The following is a 9,489-nucleotide window of genomic DNA, read 5'->3' on the forward strand; positions in this document are numbered from 1 at the left end:
CTTTTTTCTCTTTTTTCTCTTTTTCTTCAATAGAGAAAGAAAAATTCATTTTAATTTTTAATTTTTATTAAAATATTTTTCTTTAATTTTTTATACTATATTCTTTACTTTGCATAACTTTTTTCAAATTATATTTTACTCTCATCATCTCATTTTAGTCTACTTAAGTATATTCATTTTTTCAAATTCTCAAACAATTTCCTTCCCCCCTTTTTTCCTCTAATCTGCCAAACCACTTTCAACACCCAGAACAAAACACACCTAGATTCTAGCATCATTTATTCGATTTTTTGTGTGTATTTTAAATTTTTTAATGTTAATATTTGTTAATTTTAATTATTTTAATTTTAATTTTCTACCTCATTAATTCCTTTTCTCCCTTCAAAATGACAAAACGAAGGAATTCACCCCAAAAGAAAGAGCACGAAGAAACAACAGCCAGGGATTTAACCAACACAGATACTAACAGGATGTCTGAACCAGAATTTAGAATCACGATAATAAGAATACTAGCTGGAGTCAAAAATAGATTAGAATCCCTTTCTGCAGAGATAAAAGAAGTAAAAAATAGCCAGAATGAAATTAAAAATGCTGTAACTGAGCGGCAATCATGGATGGATGCAGCGGCGGCAAGGATGGATGAGGCAGAACAGAGAATCAGCGATATAGAGGACAAACTTATAGAGAATAATGAAGCAGAAAAAAGAGGGAGATTAAGGCAAAAGAGCACAATTTAAGAATTAGAGAAATCAGTCACTCATTAAAAAGGAACACCATCAGAATCATAAGGGTCCCAGAAGAGGAAGAGAGAGAAATAGGGGTAGAAGGGTTATGTGAGCAAATCATAGCGGAAAATTTTCCTAACCTGGGGAAAGACACAGACATCAAAATCCAGGAAGCACAGAAGACCCCCATTAGATTCAACAAAAACTGACCATCAACAAGGCATATCATAGTCAAATTCACAAAATACTCAGGCAAGGAGAGAATCATGAAAGCGGCAAGGGAAAAAAAGTCCCTAACCTGTAAGGGAAGACAGATCAGGTTTGCAGCAGACCTATACACAGAAACTTGGCAGGCCAGAAAGGAGGGGCAGGATATATTTGCTATACTGAGTCAGAAAAATATGCAGCCAAGAATTCTTTATCCAGCAAGGCTGTCATTCAAAATAGAAGGAGAGATAAAAATTTCCCAGACAAACAAAAATTAAAGGAGTTTGTGACCACTAAACAAGCCCTGCAAGAAATTTTAATGGGGACTCTCTGAGTCCCTAATAGTTGTGTGTGTGTGTGTGTGTGTGTGTGTGTGTGTATGTGTGTGTGTATATATATATATATATATATATATATATATATATATATATATCAAAACCAACAAAGATTAGAAAGGACCAGAGACAACCATCAGAAACTCCAACTCTACAGGTATCATAATGGCAATAAATTCATATCTTTCTGTACTCACTCTAAACATCAATGGACTCAATGCTCCAATAAAAAGACATAGGGTAACAGAATGGATAACAAAACAAGATCCATGTATATGCTGTTTACAAGAGACCCACTTTAGACCTAAAGAAACCTTCAGATTGAAAACAAGGGGATGGAGAACCATCTATCATGCTAATGGTCAACAACAGAAAGGCAAAGTAGCCATACTTATATCAATCTAGACTTTAAAATACTTTATGAAGAGATGCAGAAAGACATTATATCATAATTAAGGGGTCTATCCACCAAGACCTAACAATTGTAAACATTTGTGTTCCAGATGTGGCAGCACCCAAATATATAAATCAATTAATCACAAACAAAAAGAAACTCATCGATAGTAATACCATAATAGTAGGAGACTTCAACACCCCACTCACAACAATGGACAGACGATCTAATCAAAAAAATCAACAAGGAAACAATGGCTTGGAATGAAACACTGGACCAGACTGACTTAACAGATATATTCAGAACATTTCATCCTAAAGCAGCGAAATACACATTCTTCTCCAGTGAACATGAAACATTCTCCAGGATAGACTGCATGCTGGGACACAAATCAGCCCTCAGCAAGTACAAAAAGATCGAGATCATACAGTGCATATTTTCAGACCACAACTCTATGAAACTCAAAATCAACCACAAGAAAACATTTAGAAAGGTAACAAATACTTGGAGACTGAAGAACATCCTACTAAAGAATGAATGGGCTAACCAAGAAGTAAAAGAGGAAATTAAAAATATATGGAAGTCAATGAAAATAACACCACAATGCAAAACCTCTAGGATGCAGCAAAAGCAGTCTTAAGAGGGAAGTATATAGCAATCCAGGCCTTCCTAAAGAAGGAAGAAAGATCTCAGATACACAACCGAAACTTACGCCTTAATGAGCTGGAGAAAAAACAGCAAATCAAACCCAAAACCAGCAGAAGACAGGAAATAATAAAGATTAGAGCAGAAATTAATGCTATCGAAACAAACAAACAAAAAAAAAACACAGAACAGATCAATTAAACCAGAAGCTGGTTCTTTGAAAGAATTAACAAAATTGATAAAACACTAGCTAGTTTGATCAAAAAGAAAAAGGAAAGGACCCAAATAAACAAAAACAAGAATGAAAAAAAGGAGATATCACAACCAAAACAGCAGAAATAAACACAATAATAAGAGAATATTATGAGCAATTATATGCCAATAAAATGGGCAACCTGGAAGAAATGGACAAATTCCCAGAAACATATACACTACCAAAACTGAAACAGAAAGAAACAGAATATTTGAACAGACCCATAACCAGTAAGGAAATGGAATTAGTAATCAAAAATCATCCAAAAAACAAGAGTCCAGGGCCAGATGGCTTTCCAGGGGAATTCTACCAAACATTTAAGGAAGAGTTGACACCTATTCTCTTGAAGCTTTTCCAAAAAACAAAAACGGAAGGAAAACTTCCAAACTCTTTCTATGAAACCAGCATTACCTTGATTCAAAAACCAGACAGAGACCCCACTAAAAAGGAGAACTATAGACCAATTTCCCTGATAAACACGTATGCAAAAATCCTCAACAAGATATTAGCCACCTGGATCCAACAATACATTAAAACAATTATTCACCATGACCAAGCGGGATTTATACCTTGGATGCAGGGCTGGTTCAATATCTGCAAAACTATTAACATGATTCTACATCAATAAAAGAAAGGACAAGAACCATATGATCTTCTCAATAGATGCAGAGAAAGCATTTGATAAAATACAGCATCCTTTCTTGATAAAAACCCTAAAGCAAGTAGGGATAGAAGGATCATACCTCGAGATCATAAAAGCCACATATGAATGACCCAATGCTAATATCATCCTCAATGGGGAAAAACTGAGAGCTTTCCCCCTAAGGTCAGGAACAAGACAGGGATGTCCACTCTCACCACTCTTGCAACATAGTATTAGAAGTCTTAGCCTCTTCAATCAGACAACACAAAGAAATAAAAGGCATCCATATCGGCCAGGAGGAGGTCAAACTTTCACTCTTCACAGATGACATGATACTGTATATGGAAAACCCAAAAGATTCCACCAAAAAACTGCTAGAACTGATTCATGAATTCAGCAAAGTTGCAGGATATAAAATCAATGCACAGAAATCAGTTGCATTCCTATACACCAACAATGAAGTGCCAGAAAGAGAAATCAAGGAATAGATCCCATTTACAGTTGCACCAAAAACTGTAAAATACCTAGGAATAAATCTAACCAAAGAGGTAAAAATCTATACACTGAAAACTATAGAAAGCTTATGAAATAAATTGAAGAAGACACAAAAAAATGGAAAAAGATTCCATGCTCCTGGATAGGAAGAACAAATATTGTTAAAATGTCGATACTACCCAAAGCAATCTGCATATTCAGTGTAATCTTTATCAAAATAACACCAGCATTCTTCACAGAGCTAGAAAAAATAATCCTAAAATTTGTATGGAACCAGAAAAGACCCCGAACAGCCAAAGCAATCTTGAAAAAGAAAACCAAAGCAGGAGGCATCACAATCCTGGATTTCCAGCTATACTACAAAGCTGTAATAATCAAGACACTATGGTAGTGGTACAGAAACAGACACTCAGATCAATGGAACAGAATAGAGAACCCAGAAATGGACCCACAAACGTATGGCCAACTAATCTATGACAAGGCAGTAGAGTATCCAATGGAATAAAGACAGTCTCTTCAGCAAGTGGTGCTGGGAAAAGTGGACAGTGACATGCAAAAAAATGAACCTGGACCACTTTTTACACCATACACAAAAATGAACTAAAAATGGATGAAAGACCGCAATGTAAGACAGGAAGCCATCAGAATCCTCAAGGAGAAAGCAGGCAAAAACCTCTTTGAACTTGGCCACAGCAACTTCTTACTCAACATGTCTCCGGAGGCAAGGAAAACAAAAGCAAAAATGAACGACTGGGACCTCATCAAAATAAAAACCTTCTGCACAGCAAAGGAAACAATCTGAAAACTAAAAGGCAACCGACAGAATAGGAGAAGATATTTGCAAACGACATATCAGATAAAGGGTTAGTATGCCAAATCTATAAAGAACTTATCAAACTCAACACCCCAAAAACAAATAATCCAGTGAAGAATTGGGCAAAAGACATGAATAGACACTTCTCCAAATGACCAGCCGACACATGAAAAAATGCTCAACATCACTCATTATCAGGGAAATACAAATCAAAACCACAATGAGATACCACCTTACACCTGTCAGAATGGCTAACATTAACAACTCAGGCAACAACAGATGTTGCCGAGGATGCGGAGAAAGAGGATCTCTTTTGCATTGTTGGTAGAAATGCAAGCTGGTGCAGCCACTCTGGAAAAAAGTATGGAGTTTCCTCAAAAAGCTAAAAATAGAACTACAACTGAGCAATTGCACTACTAAGCATTTATCCAAGGGATACAGGTGTGCTGTTTCAAAGGGACACATGCACCCCAATGTTTATAGCAGCACTATCAACAATAACCAAAGTATGGAAAGGGCCCAAATGTCCATCGATGGATGAATTGATAAAGAAGATGTGATATGTATGTGTGTGTGTATGTATATATATATATAATGGAGTATTACTCAGCAATCAAAAAGAATGAAATCTTGCCATTTGCAACTACATGGACTGGAAGGTATTATGCTAAGTGAAATTAGTCAGTCAGAAAAAGACAAAAATCATATGACTTCACTCAAGTGAGAACTTTAAGAAACAAAACAGATTAACATAAGGGAAGGGAAACACAAATAATAGAAAAACAGGGAGAGGGACAAAACAGAAGAGACTCATAAATATGGAGAACAAACTGAAGGCTACTGGAGGGGTTGTAGGAGGGGGGGTGGGCTAAATGGGTAAAGGGCACTAAGGAATCTACTCCTGAAATCATTGTTGCACTATATGGTAACTAATTTGGATGTAAATTTAATTTTTTTTTGAATTTAAAAAATTAAAAAAAACCCAATAATTTAAAAGTCGAACATGTGGTTATTTTAAACCGACTGGAAATAGAACTTTGCCAATTTCTGTGTCTTTCACTAATCATATTCTCCTTTGTCACCCCCAGATAACCACTGTAGTGGATTATTTTCTTATTTTCTTTATAGTTTTACCACAAAAATATAATACCCACAGTCAATACATTTTCAGTGTTACATTTTAAATACATGATAATCCCTGGTGGAATTTATATTTAAGTATATTTAATTCTATACAACAGTTTTGAAAGAACTGACATTCTTTTGTTACCGAATTCTCTATGAACATAGCTGAGGTTTCCTGCAATGTTTTTCTATAAATTTTTCTATAATATTAAAAAAATGTCATACTTTCCCATTTTCTCTTACAACACATAGGATGAAATATTTTTAAGGAATATATGCATTTTTAAAATTTATTTTATTTTTATATTTTGAGAGAGAGGGAGCGAGAGACACAAAACATGAGTAGGGGGATGGCAGAGAGAGAAGGAGAGGGAGAGAGAATCCTGAGCAAGTTCTGTGCTGTCAGCACAGAGTCAGATGTGGGGCTCGATCCCTGGGACCACAAAATCATGACCTGAACCGAAATCAAGAGTCCAACACTTAACTGACTGAGCTACCCAGGTGCCCCAAGAATATATGCATTTTTATCTCTAGTTTAAATTTTATTCACATAAGATTCCTTATGATATCTTATTATTACTTTAATATTATTGTAATATTTAATGATGACCCTTTGCATTCTTTATATTATATATATATATATATATATATATATATATATATATATATTTAATAATCAGCCTCACAAGATATTTATCTTTTATTTGGTCTTTCAAATACAGACCATTTCATTCTGCTAATACTCTATTTCATTAGTTTCTTTTTTTTAACCCACTTTTTTTTATTATATTAAAATCAGGCAATGGTCTGACAATAAAAAGGCTGCTTATGGAATACTGTTATGTTAAACCTTACTTACAGGATGTTAAAACCTTGGAACTAAGGTTTCCCCTAGAAAAAGATTAATGGAAATATCGATTGCTTTTCAGACTTGATAGCTGCTGCTTCAAAAGGTGGTTTTACACAAACACTAAAGTATACAAAACAAAACAAAACACTTTAGAACAGAATGAATCGCTTTTATTTCAGTATGCATCCACATCTCCGCATATAGTGGTCCTGAACAGAAAAGTGGAAAAACACAGCAATTTGCCACGAAGTCAAGCCTGCCAATTTCAGAGATCTGCTGTGCACACCCATTTCTTTTTCAATCCCTCCTAAGGACCGTGAGAAGCAGCAGCACCAAAACCAAAGTATGAACCGAATTCAAGGTTCTTTTTGTTCCAGTTGCCACATTCCAAACTAGATGTCCACATGACAACCCTGTTTAAAACTTCTTCAATTTTTAAAAGCAAAAGCAATTACAGGAAAACAATTCATTCAGAGGGATTGTGTGTGCTTACAAGTGTCTTCTGTGGCCTTTCTCCAAGTTTAACCATCAACAACTTTGAGAGCTGGCAGGTCTGAGTACCCCTGTTCTTTTCACTTTATCAAAACCTGAGCTAAAAAACCGCATCAGCTGATGATGACAGCAGAGGGTGGCAGGGCTGAGGACCCAATATTCCTTCCCAGGCTGGTGGAGTTTCCAAAACTAAATGCAGAACTAAATGTGGTTCCAAAACTAAACGAGGGAAGTCAGAGACTCTTTCCAACCTTACCTGATGGTTTCTGGCCAAAGCAAGGAAGTATTGTGGAAAGTGTTGGGTGGTGATGGTACAAAAAGGGAGTTGAGGAGGAAGAAGGAAAAAGCTGAACCCCTCAATTAAGGTGGGGGAGAAGATATGGAGAGAGCCCTGAATTCCTCACCAAAGGCCAATTTCAGAGGGGAACAGAGGGGGTTACAATCTATTCTTTGGCCAAAGGTGGTGGTGGAAAGTGAAGAAAGGACAATGGTTTGGGGTAGTGGTGGTGGGGCATCATTTAAGACTTATAAAAAGCAGGGATGCAGCTAGAGAACCCCCACATACCCACTAGGAGTCCCACAGGCTGTGACCTGAAACCTCCACAACTACTCTAGCAAGCCACCCCAAGCTGGAAGGCTGTTGCAGGGAGGGAGGGAAGGAGGGAGACAGGGAGGCAGGAGGAGGATAAGGGGAGAAGGCAGAGACCCCAGGCCATGCATGTAATCAGCAACAAGGTGATTGTGTGATGTGTCTTTTCACAGTTGAGTTAGATGTGCCCCACCAGTTATGATGGGAATCAGTTTAAATATACTTTCTTGATCCCAGAAGTTCAACTATATGGATAGTGGTTACACTTGACAGGATGATTTGTTATAGCACAACTTATATATTCTAAAAGGACAAAAAATTAGTATCATTTACAGTATCTTAAGATAACTTGCCTTTGAACGGGAGCTTCCTTTCCAGTACTTTGAGGTCTACAAGATGTATCTAGAAAACTTACTACTGTGGAAAATGTAGACTGCTTAAACCAAATGGGGTGGGGAAGGAGGGCCTGTGGTTTTTCTTTTTGATCAATTGTTGTAACACTGTCCTTTGGGCAGCTGAGGGAGTTTCATGTTTTCTTTAGATGTCATTAGGCACTGGAGCTCTTGCAGGACAACTTTGATGCTATATGAATTCTGCCATTTTGCTATCACTGATATGACTCTTGGGTCCACCACTCCATTAGAACTATTACCTTCATTCATATTAATTTTTGTTACAAATCTTACAAAGGGGGAGTGTTTCTGGGTATTTAGGTCCACATTCTATTTTAAGGCTGTATAGTTGGTTTTCATAAATTGTTCTTGGAGGACCAATTATCATCCCTATCCATCTTGTAAGTGTCATGTCTTCATCATCTTCTAGACCCCAACTAACTGTGCCATCTCCTACTCCTTTCTGGTCTTCTTCCAGTTCTTCTAACAGTCTAAAATTTCGAGGGACTTTTACTCCCCAGTCCATGGTGGCAGCCATCTTGCGTTGCTGTCACTCTCTGTTTCATTAATTTCTGCCTTTATGGTTATGTTTTCTTTCTCTTTACTTTACACTTATTATTCTTTTTCTACTTTTGTGAGATAAGTATTTATTGATTTGCGACCTCTCCTGTTTCTAATATGCATATTGAAGAATGTAAATTTTCCTATACTTCATGAATTCACAATTGTGATATGTAATACTTTCAGTATCATTAGTTCAAAATGTTCCTGGTGTTGTTATTAACATTTTTTCTTTGTTCTGTAAGTTATTTTGAATATATGGATATTTTACAGTATGGTTTTATTATTTTTTCTCACATAATTGAATTTTGGCAGGAGAACATAATGCTTATAGTCAACTTTTTAAGTTTTGGTACACTCTACCACAGTGCGTGCCATATTTTGTATATGTCACGGTGCCAGGTGTCATTATCCATCTTGACACCAGGTGTCATTTAGAATTACTGTATCTTCCTGGTGAATTGAAAATTTTATTATTCTGAAGCATCTTCTTATCTTGAATCAACATTATTTTCTAAAGTTTCCTTTTATTTCTCCCTGAAATAAAGCTAAGTTCTCTTTATTTAGAGTTGCTTTTCTATAACTTTTTCAGTTTTTTTAAATTTTATTTCATTTTTTTAAATTCATACTGTTTTCTTAAGTTTTACAATCTTTATCTTTTAGGAAGAGTATTTAGTCAATATTATTGCTGATCTTTTGAACTTAAAACTTGAATACTGCACATGCTTTCTGTTTGCTCTGCCTGTTTTGTTTCTTTTCTCTCCTGTCTTCTCTTGAAATGGCTGATTACTCTATAATGTGACATTTTCTATTATTAACTCAGAAGTTATTTACTATCTTACTATTTTTTAGTTTATACTAAATATTACTGTATGTATCCCTAAGTAATCAAATCTAGCATCAATTGGCACCTTTTTCCTCTTAACAAAGTATATAATAAATTCACATTTTTAACTATTTTTATTCCTT

General features: G+C 35.8%; 1 pseudogene; it reads right to left on the reverse strand.

The window, feature by feature from the left end:
- Positions 1–8,032: 8,032 nt before the first annotated feature.
- On the reverse strand, positions 8,033–8,908 carry LOC147577524 (ubiquitin-conjugating enzyme E2 variant 1 pseudogene; annotated as a pseudogene).
- Positions 8,909–9,489: the final 581 nt, after the last annotated feature.

This window comes from Puma concolor, chromosome C2 (assembly GCF_028749965.1).
Source record: "Puma concolor isolate L17-30 chromosome C2, mPumCon1.1.hap2, whole genome shotgun sequence".
In the NCBI taxonomy this organism is placed as follows: domain Eukaryota; kingdom Metazoa; phylum Chordata; class Mammalia; order Carnivora; family Felidae; genus Puma; species Puma concolor.